Source organism: Pteropus vampyrus, unplaced genomic scaffold (assembly GCF_000151845.1).
Source record: "Pteropus vampyrus isolate Shadow unplaced genomic scaffold, Pvam_2.0 Scaffold84, whole genome shotgun sequence".
NCBI lineage: Eukaryota > Metazoa > Chordata > Mammalia > Chiroptera > Pteropodidae > Pteropus > Pteropus vampyrus.
Window position 1 is genome coordinate 5388292 of NW_011888865.1, and position 17425 is coordinate 5405716.

The following is a 17425-nucleotide window of genomic DNA, read 5'->3' on the forward strand; positions in this document are numbered from 1 at the left end:
CATATATCTGAGGAGTTAATATCTAAAATATGTAAGAAATTTATAAAACACTATGGCAAAAGGAAACAAAAAAAACCAACCTGATTAAATAATGGGCCAAGAATCTCAACAGATATTTTTTCCAAAGACAACATACAAGATCCAACAGGTACATGAAAAGATGGACAGCATTACTAATCATTAAGGAAATGCATTTCAAAATTGCCATATGGTATTACCTCACACCCGTTAGAATGGCTATTATGAAGATGAAGGAGAATTTTTAGTGAGGATGTGGAGCAAAGGGAATATTTCTGCACTGTTGGTGGAATGTAAATTGGTACAGCCACTATGGAAAACAGTATGGAGTCTCCTCAAAAAGTTAAAAATAGAATTATTTTTAATAATTCTAATAATTTTAATTCCACTTCTGACTATATAACTAAAAGAAGTTAAATTAGAATCTTGAAGAGATATCTGCACTCCCATGTTTACTGCAGTATTATTGACAATAGTCAAGATATAAAAATATCCTAAGGGTTCTCCTACAAATAAATGGATAAAGAAGATGTATATGTATACAATGGGATAGTATTTAGCCATGCGAAAAAAAGGAAATTCTGCCACTTGTGACAACATGAATGGACCTTGAGGGTATTATACTAAGTGAAATAAGTCAGACAGAAAAAAATACTGTATGATCTTTACATGTGGAATCTAAGAGAGTTGAATCTATAGAAATGGAGACTAGAAGGTGGTTGCCAGGGCCTGGGATGTGGGGGAAATGAAGAGATGTTGGTTAAAGGGTACAGATATCTTGTTATAAAATGAAAAAGTTCTGGGTCTAATGAAAGGCATGGTAACTATGGTTAACAATACTGCATTATATACTTAGAAGGGGCTAAAGGAGTAGATCTTAAATGTTCCCGCCACAAAAAGAAATAATGTCAAAAGATGGAGGTATTAACTAATCCTGCTGTGGTAATCACTTTGCAATATATGTGTTTCAAGTCAACACATGGTATACCTTAAACTTACACAATGTTATATATCATTTAATCTGGAGGAAAAGTAATATCTTTAAGGTACTCAATAGTTGAAGAAAAGGGAATTACCTTTCACGTATATAAGCTAATATAACACAAAAGACACATTTTATCTAAATTTGGTCAAGTTCATAAAAGAAAGTTTTAGCCAAGAAAAACAGTTTTTTGTTTATTTTTAATGCCAACAGCACCTGGTCTTCCTAGGTGGTCTCCCATCTAAGTACTAACCAAGCCTGACCCTGCTTAGCTTCCGAGATCAGAAGAGATTGACACATTCAGGGTGGCATGGCCATAGAAAAGAAAACAGTTTTAAAACATGACTGAAAAATTAAAATAAAATTATCCCCTTATTTCACTGGAAAAAAACAAAAACAAAAACCTATTCTTCATTAATTCTTTTAAAGTTTGTCCAGATTTAAGCAACAATTTTGACATCATTTACAATAAGAAAAGCTATTTCCTTTGATTGTTAAATAATTTAGGCATTGAGCTGAGCTTAATTTTTGGTTTTCCTTATAATTAGGACAGAAATTCATGGTCAGTGGCCTGAAAAGCAAATTATGATTTAAGAACTCTTAAATTACTTTTAACTCTATTAAAACAGAAAAATATATATTCTGAAACAAGAAGTGCTCTGGTGTGACACTAAAGCTTTAGATGAGATGGAGGTTTATCTATTGTACTGTTCTATTAGTTTGTATTCACAGGCAAATTTAGTGGAAGGAAGGTAATTATCCTCTCTGAGTATACTAATTCAGGTATGAGCAGAGCTGCGGGCCCTAAGCAGAACACACCCGTGTTCCTCACCATATCGTTTGGCAGGCCTCTCGATTATCCAACTGTCAGTGTTTCCACATTTCATGATTCAGATTCTCTCTCTCTCCTCCTACCCGCACCCCTTACTCCATCCTCTATGATCTGCTAGAAATAAATTAAATAAATAAATAAATAAATAAATAAATAAGCAAGCAAGCTGTTGTAAGACTATCACATATTCGTTTCATCTAGATAACTCAGGATTACCTGAAGTTTTAGGACTGACTTTAGTGTACCATTTCGTCCGTTTCTAAAAGCCCTGGAATTCGATCCTTCTTTCTTTTCCTCCTTAATTGATAACCATTTTTTTTTCATTTCCAAGAGTTTGTGTTCTGAAGATTAGGTGCAGATGGTAATCTAAAAAATATAATTATTCTAGAAATTTTTCAGTTTGTATTATTTATACTTTTATTCCTTTTACATAATGGAATACATTATGAATACAATTCCAGGTATCATGGTCAGCTGTTCATAAATATATAATGTAATTTAGATTTTAAGAAATATTCTCTATCTTAGTCACTAATCTGCTTGCACCATATAGAAGAGTAAGTTCTAATAGAAAAATGTAGAGAGCAGTGAGCTTCCAGTAATGGCAACTCATCTACTGAAAACATCTATAAAAGCTAAGAAAACGTGTGTATGTGTCTGACACATATGAAGACACTGTAACACTAACAAGGAAGTGAAAAAGTATAAGGCTGAGGTACAAGAGAACAACTAGAAATGTTGTTTAGCATTATTTGATACTACATTGCCCCTAAGGTATCTGCACTGCAGAAAATCATCTGGGAACCTGAGAAGAGGAGGAATGTTAACTGTCCTGTATGTCTAAAAGGACAAAAATTAGAGTTGAAGGATATTTACAGAGAAATATCATGGAAGAAATCCCAAGCACTCTGGGCAGGGACTCCAAAAGGACATATTATAGGATTAAGGAAGACACACAAAGAGAACTACCCTCGAGGACTGAAACAAAGCTTTGCATTACTTTATTCCCTAAGATTACATTCATGTGATCTAAATGGCTAGTGTCTCTAGCCATCTGCCAGAAGCAAATGTAAATTTATTCTGAATTACGATAACATACTTAGTATACTTAGCCTCCAGGATTTTTCCCTCACATTTTAAAAATGCAGTACTCATCACTCAAACACAAATTATCAGGCTCATAAGGGAGGAGAAGAGAATGAAGCAGAGGTAATATTTGAAAAGGTAATGGCTAAGAAATTTTCAGAAAGGGAACAATATTAAGCTACAGATTCAAGAAGTTCTGTGAATATGAAGTGTGTTAAATAGAGTTCACTGGCACCTGAAGATAAAGAAGGTAGACTTTTTACATGTTATTTATGGACTCTAAAGCATATCATTATTCACAGACTAAGGAAGACTCAGAATGGGGGCTGGGCAAAATAATAATTGATAAACTTTATTTTATCTAACACAACAATACTACAAATAATATACTATTTTTTCTAATTTACAAATCAGGAATTAAGATTGAAAAATGTTTGTTCAAGGTCACACAGAGAATAATATTGGAACTGCAATTCATGTTTGTTTGATAGAACCCAATCTCAATCATTTTGTTCTACAATCATGTTTAGATATAAATTCCTTTTTAGTCTAGCAAATTATGATTTTAAAGGTCTAGCACTTCACAAATACTATGATATATTCACATAGGTACTCTAGTTCCTTTCTTATTTATTCACTCACATATTTATTAACATATTTAGTTCAAAGAACTGTAGGCATTTGACTTACATCAGCATTAACAACTGTGAAAGGTATGAAACTTTTCCCTACTTCCAAGCTAACAAGTTAGCCTGTCATGGTTTCAGAGATGCTGGCAACAAAACATAAGCCTCCTGAATCAAAGATAAAGGGAATTATTACTCATAGCATAGCAGAAAGCATGAACTTTGTGTTAGCACCAGCTCTCCTTGCCCCTTAAGCCATACAGAGTGAAAGGGCATGGCTTCAGAAGATTCTGCGTACATAGTGGGTTTGCATCACTCCTGAGGAAACCCAAGCTTAATAAACCCCAGTCTTTTATAGTGAGATGCAAGTAAACATGGCCAACTTTTGCTCCAGAGGGAATTATACTGATTATACTGGCAATCAAAAAGACCTGTCCTCTCTTTTGACATGAGATAATATCTATGATTTCTTGCAAGGATGCTTACTATACAAAAATCCTTGAAAAAATAATCCAGATCAAAAAGTTGTAGTGCCTCTGTTTATAAGAAGTACAGAAATAAAAATGATCTATGGAGAATGTTCTCGATAATCAAAGAACAGACAAAAATTCTTTCTTGTGATGCTTACATTCTAAGGCAAAATAGTAAATATAATAAAAAAAAGTTTAGTAGATTAGAGGTGATCAGTGATCTGGGGGAAAGAAAACAGAGTGAATAAAGGAAAGAGATTTGTGAAGCACAACATAAATTTGGGTAGATCAGAGTAGGCCTGATTGAGAAGGTAAGATGAGCAAAGAATTAAAGCCTTGAAGAAAAAATTTTCCTCAATATTGCATTTTCCGCTTTTTTAATTTTTTCACTTTTTAAATTATTCTTGGGGAAAAAGAATACAATTAAAAGAGAACATATTTCAAATTCTGTTCATTGCAGGTTAAGACCTCACAGGAGAATGGAAAGAAGAATGTAGACGAGGAAACCTGTCCTAACATTTTTGTATACAGTATTTATTAGAGATAGGAGTATATATTTCTATTTGGGGTTTGATTAATGACTATATTCAAGTCCAAAATTTTTGCTCTGTTAAAGCAATATTGAATCCCCAAAGTGCACTGGCCTATTTTATAAACCGTTTGGGACCCAATTTCTTGGAAATGAGAAACCAATTTTCTCAAGAGAAGCAAACATAGAAAACCTCATCTCAAATCCCCAGAGGTTCAAGTTGACTTTGCAAGTTAATGCCCATGAGGTGAAAGTGTTTCAAATCTTGGCAATGTACATTTTCCCTGCTTGTGATATCTTTTCTTATCATTATCCATGGTGCTCTCTCAATCTCAATTCACAGTTAATTCATGAAAACTGCTTTGCATCCTCCAGGACAAAACAAGGAAGTTTGGGCCTACTGATGGCTGCAGAAAATGCTATTCTGTGTGTTTTAAGGGGACAGGAAAATGATTTGGATATAAAATCCTGCAACCCCTTGAAGAAAATACACTTCACGTAAGGATGATGATAAAAAGATACAACAAAATATTTTTATACTGATATACCAAAGCAAGCTCAGAGACATATTATAAAAAAATTTATACCACCATGTAACTGAATATTACATATAGAGTTTATATAAATATCTGAATTAGGTTTAAGGACAGTGGAAATTAATATACTATATATAACTTACTAAAAGAAATTATCTGTTAATTCAGTAACTGGAAGATTACTTGCCTGACAGAGTAGAAGAAATATAGTTCTGGGTATAGAAATGATATTTTTTATTACTTATTTTTCAAAATAAAGTTGTACTTATGGCCAGAAGCTTTATAAACTCTAGATTTTTCAGCTGCTAACCTCTAAAATGATTGCCTAAGGGTACAATATTTCTGAAGTGTAAATTATGTTTTCAATATCGTTAAAAGTTGTATCAGTACTTTCTCTTATACATACGGAAAAACTGATTTACATTTTCAGAAAAATGCATCCACTACTTAGCACATAGAAACATAGTTTCCGAAACATGAAAACATAGTTTCTATCTTCAAATCGTGAGGACATAATAGACCACTTTCAGCCATTTTATCCTATCTACTACACTAGAATTTAAGCGTTTATAAACTAGTTTTGGAAAATCAAATAAGCTTATTGGTAAACAATACAGTTCATATTTTTTTTATGATTTATTTTTGTAACTTTAAGAATTACTGAGGTGACAACAAAATCAAATAAGTTTCAAGCATACAATCCAACAGTATGTAATATATATTGCACAGTGTGTTCACCACAGTTAGATTTCCTCCTATCACCCCCTTCCCTCTAGTAACCACTAATCCATAGTCTGTGTCCATGAGTTTGTTTGTTTGTTTGTCATGTTTGTTTGTTGCTTTCAGTTTTATATCCCACATATGAGTGGAATCATATGGTTTTCAAATTTTCTGTCTGATTTATTTCACTTAGCGTGATTATCTCAAGATCAATCCATGTAGCAAATGGCAGTATTTCATCTCCTCTTATGGCTGAGTAATATTCCATTGTATATATGTACCACGGCTTCTTTAGCCAATCATCTATCGTAGGACACTTCGGTTGCTTTCATGTCCTGGCCACTGTGAATAATGCTGCTATGAACATCGGGGTGCATATATCTTTGCTGATAAAAGTTTTCAGGTTTTTCGTAAATGCCCAGAAAAAGATTGCTAGATCATATGGTAATTCACTTCCCAGTTTTTTGAGGAAACTCCATACTGTTTTCCATAGTGGCTGTACCAATTTACATTCCCACCAGCAGTATATGAGAGTTCCTTTTTGCCTACAACCTCTCCAATACTTCTTGTTCTGTTGATGACAGCCATTCTAACAGGTGTAAGATGGTATTTCATTGCAGTTTTGATTTGAATATCCCTAATAACTATTGAAGTTGAGCATCTTTTCATATGTCTGTTGGCCATTCATATAAGTCTTCTTGGGAGAAGTGTCTGTTCAGGTTCATCTCAACAAACTCTATAATTCACTGAAATATAGTTACCATTCATATATAAAGGAGAAATTGGGTGATGATATAGTATTGGAGAAGATATATTTAGGATGTTGGGAAGACAACTCTACTGCAAATAATGTAATAATAAAAAAGTTTGCCTGACTACTCAACTGAGGCCGTGAACGTTTTATGGCATTACAATCTGAGTAAAATATAAGAAAAGGGAACTCTCCCAGGAACTGTACAACGCCTAGCCTAAAACTTCAATTTCAGAGAGAAGGGAAACTCATGAGATAAACCTCATTATCATCTTTGCCTTCTGTCTGCTGAATATTTCCAAACTGCTTCAGCAAGCTGGATTCCAAGTAGTGTGATAGTCCTGCTGAGCTAAAGAATCAGAGATCAGTTTGTATCTGCTTAAGGGGCTAGAATTGGTGGAGCATGGACCTGAAGAGTGATGGTTCCCTCTGACTGGTTGGCTGTAGTATGTGTTTGCTTGCACAGACTGAGACTATACAAGTCTTACCAGAAAGCGGTTGCTATAGGGTTAAAATTAAAACAGATATCATAGGTCAAATTTGGAACAGTGGAAATTTACCCTAGTCAGGATAGAGAGAATTCTTATACACTGAGAACAAGCAGAGACACCAGCAAGGCTTCCTTTTCAGAATAAGGATGCTCTCAGATGTATGGGTTACTCCACACCTACCCTAACAAATCTCAAAGACAAACTCAAATGATCTAAGGAAAAATCAGTTTTGGAGTTTGAGTCTTCACTGGTTAGAGTGACTTGGATTTGCTGTAGATTTATCCTGACAAAGGGTAAAACTAATACAACACAATGCAAAGGTAATCAGCAAGTTATGGAACTGTGTAATACAACAAATACCATAAGTCTTCAAAGGAAGAGAATGGATACAGTGTTTATAAATCATATCATAATTAACATTTGGTACACTTAAAAATTATTAGACATGGAAACAGAAAAATGCAATCCACGATCTAGAGAAGCTTAACTTCATATAAGAACAATATACAAATGTAAAAAGTACAATATACAATGTATAAATGATTTAAACATATCAAAAAAGAAAACATTTTCAATAAGCATATGAAAATGTGCTCAACATTTTTATAGAGAAAATACAAATTAAATCCACAATTAATTGCTACTTAATACTAAAATAAAAATACAATAATTCCAAATACTGGTAAGGACATAGTACAATTGAAAACTTTATACATTGCTGGGGGTACTATAATGATCTGGAAAAGAATTTGGCAATTTATTATAAAGTTAAAGATACACTTAGCATATTATTTAGCAATTCTAATCACTGGTAGACTATCCCAAAGGAATGAGAACTTGTGTCCACACAAAAAAAACAAACCAAACCAACCAACCAAACAAAAAACCCAACTGATAAGCAACAGCGATCAGAGAACAGATCTCTAATGTTTGGAGGACAGTCCTTTTGGCTCACCCTGCTCCTGTAAGCTGTGTACAAGCTCTACAGGAACATACACCCACTATGTGGTTGGGAGTGGGGAATGGGTTGCTGCAACTATGCTAAGAGCTGAAATTGATGGAAAGCAACCACAATCTACCTGTAAGTCTTCCGCCTGGAAGTTTTAAGTCTGCAACACACTCCAGGGTTCTAAATCAGTTACATCAGACAGGTTCTGCCAATCCAGCTGTCTAGGTGGAGAGACAAGATTCCCTGTGCAAACTTCCCAGAATCCTGTTCTCTACAGAGATTGTTTTGTGAATGTCAAAACACCTTTGTATTTCAGGAATACACTTAACATGGCTGGGATGTATCCTTTTTAATATACTTCTGAAATTTGCTTTTCTGATACTTTGATTAGAATTTTTATTTTTATTTTATGAGAAGATAATTTTCCTTCCTTGTAATGTCTTTAGAAGATTTTTGTATCTATAAGAGCCTCATGAAATGAGTTTCGAAGTATTCTTTTTTTCTATCCTCTAGAATACTTTTGTAAGACTGATGTTATTTCTTTTAAAGTTTGGAAGAATTTACTGATGAAGCCATGTAAGTCTAGAGATATATTTTATATATCTCTAGTGATTAGAATTGTTAAAGTAATTAAGTATTTAATTACTTATTCAAATGCTATAAGTATTTAGATTTTCAAATTCTTATAGCATTTTTGACTGTTTTTCTAGTCATTCATTAATTTCATTCAAATTCAAATATTTCTTATACGAGTTGTTTAGAATTCTCTCCTGTTATCTTTTCAATAGCTGTGTTATCTCTAGTAAAGTCACCATTTTTCTTCTCGTTTGTTTTTGTCTTCTTTTACTTTTGTTATCTGTTAACAAGCTGGCTAGAGGTTACAAATTTAATTGGTCTTTTCAAACAAATAATTTTTGGATTTCTTAGTATTATCTCTCATGTTTGTTTTCTGTATTACTATTTTTTTATTTATTCCCTTTTCTCATAAAGTTTATGTGTTTCATGTGATCTTTTTCCAGCTTCTTGAGATCAAAGATTTTCAATCTTTATTTCTTTAATATGGCTATAAATTTCTATTTCTACATGAATTTTGTTGAAATCCACAAATCTTTTGGTGTTTTATTTTTTTCTTCAGATCAAAATACATTTTAATTTCTATTAGAGTTGTTCATTGACTCATATAATATCTAGATGTATATTTCCCAAATTAAAAATATTTAAAGATTTCCTTGTCTTTTATGACTGAATTCTATTTTCATTTTATTCAGAAAACAATCTGTATGATTTAATCATTTACAAATTGTTGGGGCTTGTTTTATGACATGATCGATTTGATAATATCTTCAAGACAATTTAAAAATAGGATTTATCTTGCAACTATACTGCAGAGCTTTCTAGAAGCATATTAAATTTGTTAATTATTTTTAGATCTCTTAAATGTCTTTGATTTTTTTTGTCTCTTTGAACTACCCATAATTAAAATAGATATGTTAAAATCCCTCATTGAATTTTGTTAATTATCCTTTTTTTGTTGTTTTGTTTCATATGTTAAAAAGCTATCTATTCTAGAAGTTTTTTATCTGCCCATTGCACTGACACTACAATCATGAAATACATTCCCTTTCATTTCTAGTAATGTTTATTAAACTTAAAATATCCTTTTGTGTGCATTAATATCACTCTAAAGGGTTTCTTTTGGTTAACATTAGTGTGGTATTTTTTTTTTTCATCATTTTTGCTTTTAATCTTTTTCTGTCCTTATATTTAAAGTATGTCTCATATGCTATAGTTTACGTCTTTTTGTAATTCGGCTATATCATCTTACACTGTTAAATGTGTATAGTCCAACTAAATAATATTAAGTATAATTAATATTTTAGGTTTAATCCCTCTTTTTACTACTTGTTTTCTTTCTGCTTTTTCTGCATTTTACTCCCTTTTTCTCCCTATTTTCTCTTCCTTTCATGTCTTCTTTTGTATTAAACAAGTATTTTTGTTATAATTTTTATTCTATCTTGTATGTAACATATTGTTTAATATTATCATAGATAATAAGCTAATAAAGTTAATGTGCAAGTTACTTAGCTTGTGTGTCTTAGTTCCAAAGTTACCCATCTATATTCTGTTCTCTGATGCTAGAGCTGAGATGCTGCAGCAGGCACTTTTTTTTTCAGTTAATGACCTGTCAGGTTTTGGCCCCAGAGTGTGACTGTGAGGTAAAAGTAGGGTAGGACAGTCTTGCCCCTACTTTTTTGCTTGCTCTTCCTGTTGGCATATGCCCAGAAATGGTGGCAGCCATTGGTTTTAGTCCTTAAATTCTTTAAACATTACCAGATCCAACTTCAACATGATGCTTATACATACAAGTACACAGATAGACAAAGAGTTCACATCAGAAATCACAGTTCCTGCTACATGAGGCCTCACTTCTCATTTACTCATCTTCAAATGCATTTATCATAGTACTTAACTCATAGGTTTCTTTAAAGATTAATTTAAAGCAAATAAAACACTTAGAATGGTTATTGAACACCATAAGTGCTATATAATCTATTACTGACATACATATTAATACACATATCAATATATAGTATTCACATATGTACATATGTAAAAAATCTCTATCCCTTGGCTTTGGAAGAGATATTCTATAAAAAAAATGTATTTAATTACATTTTAAAACAAAGTCTAATCATATATCATTGGACACAATATAAACAGGCTATCACTTTTGGAAACCTCAAGTAATTGCAATTTTTATAGGATTTGTAAAATCATGCCTAAAAGTACACCACATATCTTTATAGACTCATATATTAATAAGATAATTAGATTTTCATTTAAAAACCATTAATCAGAGAGTAAAAACTGTGGACAAGTTCGAATGTTACGTATGATTTTCAAATGAGTATCTAAAACAATACCTATGCTCATGCAGAGATGACTCATATTGAATCTTTATTTCAGAGACAAGTTTCCATTCAAAGAAAATGTTATTCATAGCAAAATTTTAAATTATACTATGGAAAAAAATCTTGCTAGTTATAAAAACAAATTATATTAGTTGTTGAAAGAACATTAGAGCATTTCGAGGAACATAATCTACAGACTTAAATTATTTAAGGTTAGTTTCTAATTAGGCTTAATAACATTAATAATTAATAACGATTCTCCAAACTCATAGCAAAAATGCTTTATTCTTTTCAAAGAGCTTTCTTTTTATTTCCTTATTAGATAACTTGAAAACCAACTCCCTTTCTACCCTAGACCTCAAACACCCAGGAGTTCAGAAATATGACACACTTCACTTAACAGAAACTGAATCAAGTTATCCCAGGAAGGCAGACCATCTTTATACGAGACCTCATGTGAATCTCACTGAAATTGCCCTTAGGACAATGGCATCCCAGTGTGAGATGAGAACTGTGATTTTTACTCTAAATTTATCATAATCAATAATTGGATCATTTAAAAAAATTTTTAAATTAAATTTATTGGGGTGACACTGGTTAATAAAATTATATAGGCTTCAAGTGTACAATTTAATGATACATCATCTGTATATTGCATTACATTCACCACCCAAAGTTAAATCTCCATCACCATATATTTTACCCTTTTACCCTTATCTACCTCCCCTCTCCTCACTTTCATATTTCTTGACTGTCATTACGGATTGAATGTTTGTCCTCCGCAAGATTCATATGCTGAAATCCTAATCCTCAATTAGATAGTAATAAGAGACAGAGTCGTTAGGAGGTGATTAGGTTATAAGGATAAATGAGACTAGTGTCTTTATAAAAGACATCCCAGAGAAATTTCTCATCCCTTCTGCCATGTGAAGACACAATGAGAAGAGGGCTGTTTATGATCAAGGAAGCAAGTTTTCTCCAGACATAGAATCTATCAGCACTTGATCTTAGAGTTCTCACCCTCCAGAACAATGGGAAATAAATATTGGTTGTTTACACGCCACATTGTCTCTGGTATTCAGTTATAGCAACCTGGATGAATTCAAATAACTCTCTTTTACTACATTAATTTAAGTGAAGAATTTGGAGCTGTTTTACTTCTCTACCCACTGCAGGATTTTTTTTAAAAAACTTTGAAACTATGGACACTCGTTATTATCAAATTATTCTGACATTATATATCTTATAATTCTTGATATTTTTATTAGAACTGTAGCCATATTAACAGCAAGTACCCAGAATTAATCCTGTGTTTTGCTGTTATTACTAATAATTTTATATGCTCTTTCTATTACTATTGTATATTACTCAGTTAGCTAGAAAAAACTTCAAATCTATTTTCAGTATTTTTACTATTTCAAATATACATTAATTTTTAAAGTTATATAGCTACATATGCTTGAGCTCTCTAATTATCTGAGAAGTTTTTATTTTCCCCCCAATTTTTCAATAGATGGATACCTGGTTACCTTTTATTTTTAATTTTTGGCTATTGTCCTTGTAGCTTTTATTACCTTTATATCTAAGTTTATTCACACTATTTTTTTAAGACCTTATTTCAAAGAATCCATATATTTTTATATCCTAATTAGGATGTCAACTCATTTTATACTATCTTTTTAAATACAACTTTTAAACAGTTATATGGCAGACTCATATAAGGTACTATTAATAGAAGGGTGAAGGACCTTAAATCCTTCTCTCAAGGCATAAGCTGTAAGCAAAAATAGGGCACTCAATTCAGTCTGGTTGACTACACTTTTTTTATTGTTTTACAATATCTTTATAGTAACTGTGACGGTGAATTTTATGTGTCAACTTGACTGGGCCACTGACTGCCCAGATATTTGGTCAAATGTTATTCTACATCTGTGAGCACATTCTAAGATGAGATTGGTAGATGGAGTGAAGCAAATTGCCCTCTCTAATGTGGGCGGGTCTCATAAATAAATTGATAATCTAAATAGAACAAAAGGCTGATCCACTCTAGTAAGAGAAAATTTCTCCTACTTTTCCTGCTTTTGCTCTGAGACATTGACTTTTTCCTGCCTTTGAATTTGAACTGAAATATCTCTTCCTGCTCTTGACCCCATTGGCCTTCAAACTGTAACTATTTGAAGCTTGAGGGAGTGGTGAGGAACCCAGGAGGCAAGTGTCAGTTAATGTAAACATACCTTTGGGGCAAAAGCTTGTGAAATCTGTAGGAGTCTGCAGCAGAGTAGATTACTGCGAACCATGATAGCTCTTGGTAGCTCTTGATTTTTTTCCATGTTCCTAGTCATCTCTAAGGGCTAAGCTTTGCCTCTCTGGGTCAGATAAAATCAAAGTAAGATCTTCATTTGGTCTCCAAAAGGCCCGGAAAGCTGATTGCTCACTTCACTCTTCCTTTCCTGGAGAGGGGAACTATTTCTAGCTGGGAAGTTCCTTCTTGTCATCGTGTAAAACCAACATGGGGGGGTGGAATGATTACCGGCAAAATAAAGCTGTCTTCTTTTCTTGTGCAATTTTTCTCATGTTTTCGTTACACCATGTTGCTAATGTTTAAATGGAATCTGGAGCTCTCCCAGAGCTGTTTTGCTCACGGATAACTGTCTAATTGTTGATCTTTGTGTGGGATGGAGGCAGAAGTCTCTTATGTTGCCATTTTGGCCACATAACACAATCTCATGTTTTACATATAAATCATATTTTATATATATGTGTGTGTGTATATATATATATGTATTCATTAGCATACACACACCTTTTTGGTTCTGTTTCAGTGAAGAACACTGACTAAAACAGGTGTCATGCTTTTATTTTTTGTTTTCTTTTCCATTTATACATTAGGTAAGATGAGAAATCTATCCAGCCCTTTAGATTGTGCATAGAACATTTGCCACTTGTCAGTAGCAACACTCATTATCCACTTTCATGTGTCAGATCAAAACCAATTCCTGGTCATATAAACCTGAAGTTTATATGGTACCTATGATAATTATTTTCTTATAGAAAGATAACTTGACAGCTCATGTAGGTCTGCCTAGTAAGAGAAAATGGGCTGATCATGAGGGGTGTGAATGTTGTTGCTCCAATGACAGTTATATTTCTCATAGTGAATTAATCATTTGTCATTCTGAATTTATCAGTGTCTTAAGAGCTTGCTTAATTTATCTACCTCTGAGATATTAATGTCCTCTTGGTGTGTTGATAAAATCAGTGTGCTGAGTCAGCAAAACAAAGGACCATATCAGAGGCATAATAAATTCATCAAGATGATGAATTTAATCCCCAGAGGCCTCTTGGCTGTATTCTTGTGTGTATTCACTAGGCAGATGATGCAGAGGAATCAATATTTCTCTTTCTTTAAACATGAAAACTAGGCATTTGGTTTTCTTTTGAAATTTGGACCAAGGATAAAGAATGCAAAGGAAAAGAGAAAAAACAAAGAAAACAGATGTTTCAATATATGAACAATTTAATTTTTAATTTGTTTAAAAAATTAAATTTATATAATCTAAGAAGACTGAGCTCTGTAATTATACAGTATAATTAGCACTAGAATATAAAAGCCTCAAGGATAGTAATAGTGAATAATATAACTTTGCATCCCTAGCATCAAGCACAGATGTTTTATGAAAGTTGAAGGGATGAATATTTTAATGATAATAAAGTATTAAATTATAAGATGACTGATAAACAAATTAATCACCCTGATAAACTACTTTTATTAATGACCTGTCTTGGACATTATCCCTCAATTTTATTCTTGTCTTTGTCCCTAGAAATAAAATATCTGGATTTTAGCTGAGTACATGGTCATTAAGAATAAACATTCTATTTCACAGTTTATTTTCTAAGCAGATGTTTCCAGGTAACAATATGCTAATGAATGGCTTAAAATATAAGTGTTCTGTAACATATTCAGTAAATTGTTAACTACCACTTATTTCTCTGCTCATATCCTTGAAATACAGGTATGAAGATGGGAACTCTAGCCCCTTTTTGGCCCATGAGGATGAGTAATACATATTGATATTAGTGAGAAATAAGCTGCAAGGAGACGGAGTTTCTGAGTACTTAATGCTACAGGTTTGTCAAATAAGAGTTAAACTGCTAACGAGACTAAAACGACAATGGAAAATGTCAGTAAAACTCAGAGCTTGTTCTCTGAAAAAAATAAAATTGACAAACCTTTAGCTAGACTCACCAAGAAAAAAAGAGGGCACGAATAAGTCAAAAATGAAAGAAGAATGGTTATAAGTGAAACCGCAAAAATATGTGATTATTAGAGACTACTATGAACATTACATCAACAAACTGGACCACATAGAAAAAAAAATGGATAAATTTCTAGAAATGTACAGCCTTCTAAGACTGAATCATAAAGAAATAGTAAATCTGAACAGACCAATTATTAGTAAGGCAATTGAATCAGTAATCAAAAATCTTTCAACAAAATAGAAGTTCAGGACCAGATGGGTTCACTAGTGAAGTCTACCAAAAAGTCAAAGAAGAATTAATGTCAATCCTTCTCAGACTCTTCCAAAATAAATAAATAAAAGAGGAAGAACTCCTTCTCAACTAATTTATAAGGCCAGCATCACCCAGATACTAAAACTAGACAATGACACCACAAGGAAAGAAAAACACAAGCCAATATCCCTGATGAACATATATGTAAAATGGTCAACAAAATATTATAATGTCCATACTACCCAAAGTTATATATAGATTCAATAAAATCTCTATCAAAATTCCAATGGTATTTTTCACAGAACTAAAACAAATAATTCTAAAATTTATATGGAACCACAAGAGACTCCAAATAGCCAAAACAATCATAAGAAAGAAGAACAAAATTGGAGACATCATACTCTCTGATTTCAAACTATATTACAAAGCTATAGTAATCAAAACAGCATAGTATTGGCATAGAAACAGACACATAAATCAATGAAACAGAATAGAGAGCACAAAAATAAACCCAGGCATATATAGTCAATTAATTTATGACAAAGGAGCCAAGACTGTACAATGGGGAAAGAAAAGTCTCTTCAACAAATGGTATTGAAAAAACTGGACAGCCATGTGCAAAAGAATGAAACTGGATAGCTATACACAATTTACGCCATACACAAATATCAACTCAAAATGGATTAAAGACTTCAGTGTAAAATCTAAAACCATAAAACTCCTAGAGGACATAGTAAGTTCCTTGCCATTGATCTTGGCAATGACTTTTTGTGATTGGAACCAAAAGGAAAGATAAGAAAAGCAAAAATTAACAAGTCAGTGAAGGGAGCCCAAAAGTACAAAGTTCTAGTTATAAAATAAGTCATCAGGATATAATGTACAGCACGGTGATGATAGTTAATACTGTATTGCATATTTGAACATTGCTAAGAGATCTTAAAAGTCCTTATTACAAATAAAATTAAAATTGAACATCAAAAAATAAAATCTGTTATTTTATTGCATTTGACACTCACTGCTAAACATACACACAGCAGAACTGACAGACATACAGAAAACAGTAATGTGGATTTCTGCTTTATTGCTTCACATTCATTAAAACCTGCTAGTAAAGTCAGTGAGAAATGTTACCATTCAAATGCATTTCAGAAGTTCAAACTCAGTTGTAGTCTGAACTCAGTTGTGGCCCAAGAGCACCCATCGCATGGAAATAGAAGCAGAGTTGGAGACATAGTTTACACTTAGTATGATGAAAAATAAAGAGAGTGCCTAGAAAAAATGGAGACACACATGCTTAGTTCTTTTTCTTGTATTGTTTTTAATTACATAAGCCACCGAAAAAAATAAGGCATGAATACAAATGAAAAGGAAGACTAGTAGCACTTCACTGCTTAAGTCTCAAGTTCCATTGCAAAAATCTGAAATTATGGCCCAAGTGATCCTCCAACATTTATAAACTTAGAAGAAAAAAAAATGTGATGTTTTCCAGACAATAAATAAAAAACTCATTTTCTGCCTCTCCACCCACAGTTTAGATTTTGAGACTTCTTCCCCTGAAATTTGGCCCAACTATAGCTATATGAAACAGTAGTACACAACTGAACCAGTCATCTCCAAGGAATTTGTAATCATGTAACATGAAAAAATGAATGTCTCTATGAGGAACAAGAAAGTCACTTTTATACTCTAAGAGCTGTAGAATGGCCATGTTACACCACGTAGGACTATGAAGAAACAGTTTCATTTAGTCACACAGAAAGAACATTAAAAAGTGTCATACTCTAAGTAGATATGAGAGATGAAATGGCTAATGGCTTTCAGATCCTTATATTCAGTCTCTTCTTGAGTAAACTCATCTTTGCCTTTGGTTTCCAAGTATATGCAATATGAATACAGAAAATCCAAGCCTTGCAAATTGTAAGTCCTATGTGATGACTCTTCTTGCTTTAGCTTATGCAGCAAATATATACATATATGTGTATACACATGGATTTTTTTCAATAAATAT

The 17425-nt window shown here is 32.7% G+C and overlaps 1 pseudogene; it reads right to left on the reverse strand.

Annotated features, from left to right (window-relative positions):
* Window positions 1-1204: 1204 nt before the first annotated feature.
* LOC111742007 lies at window positions 1205-1322 on the reverse strand (annotated as a pseudogene).
* Between the last annotated feature and the right edge of the window lie 16103 nt (window positions 1323-17425).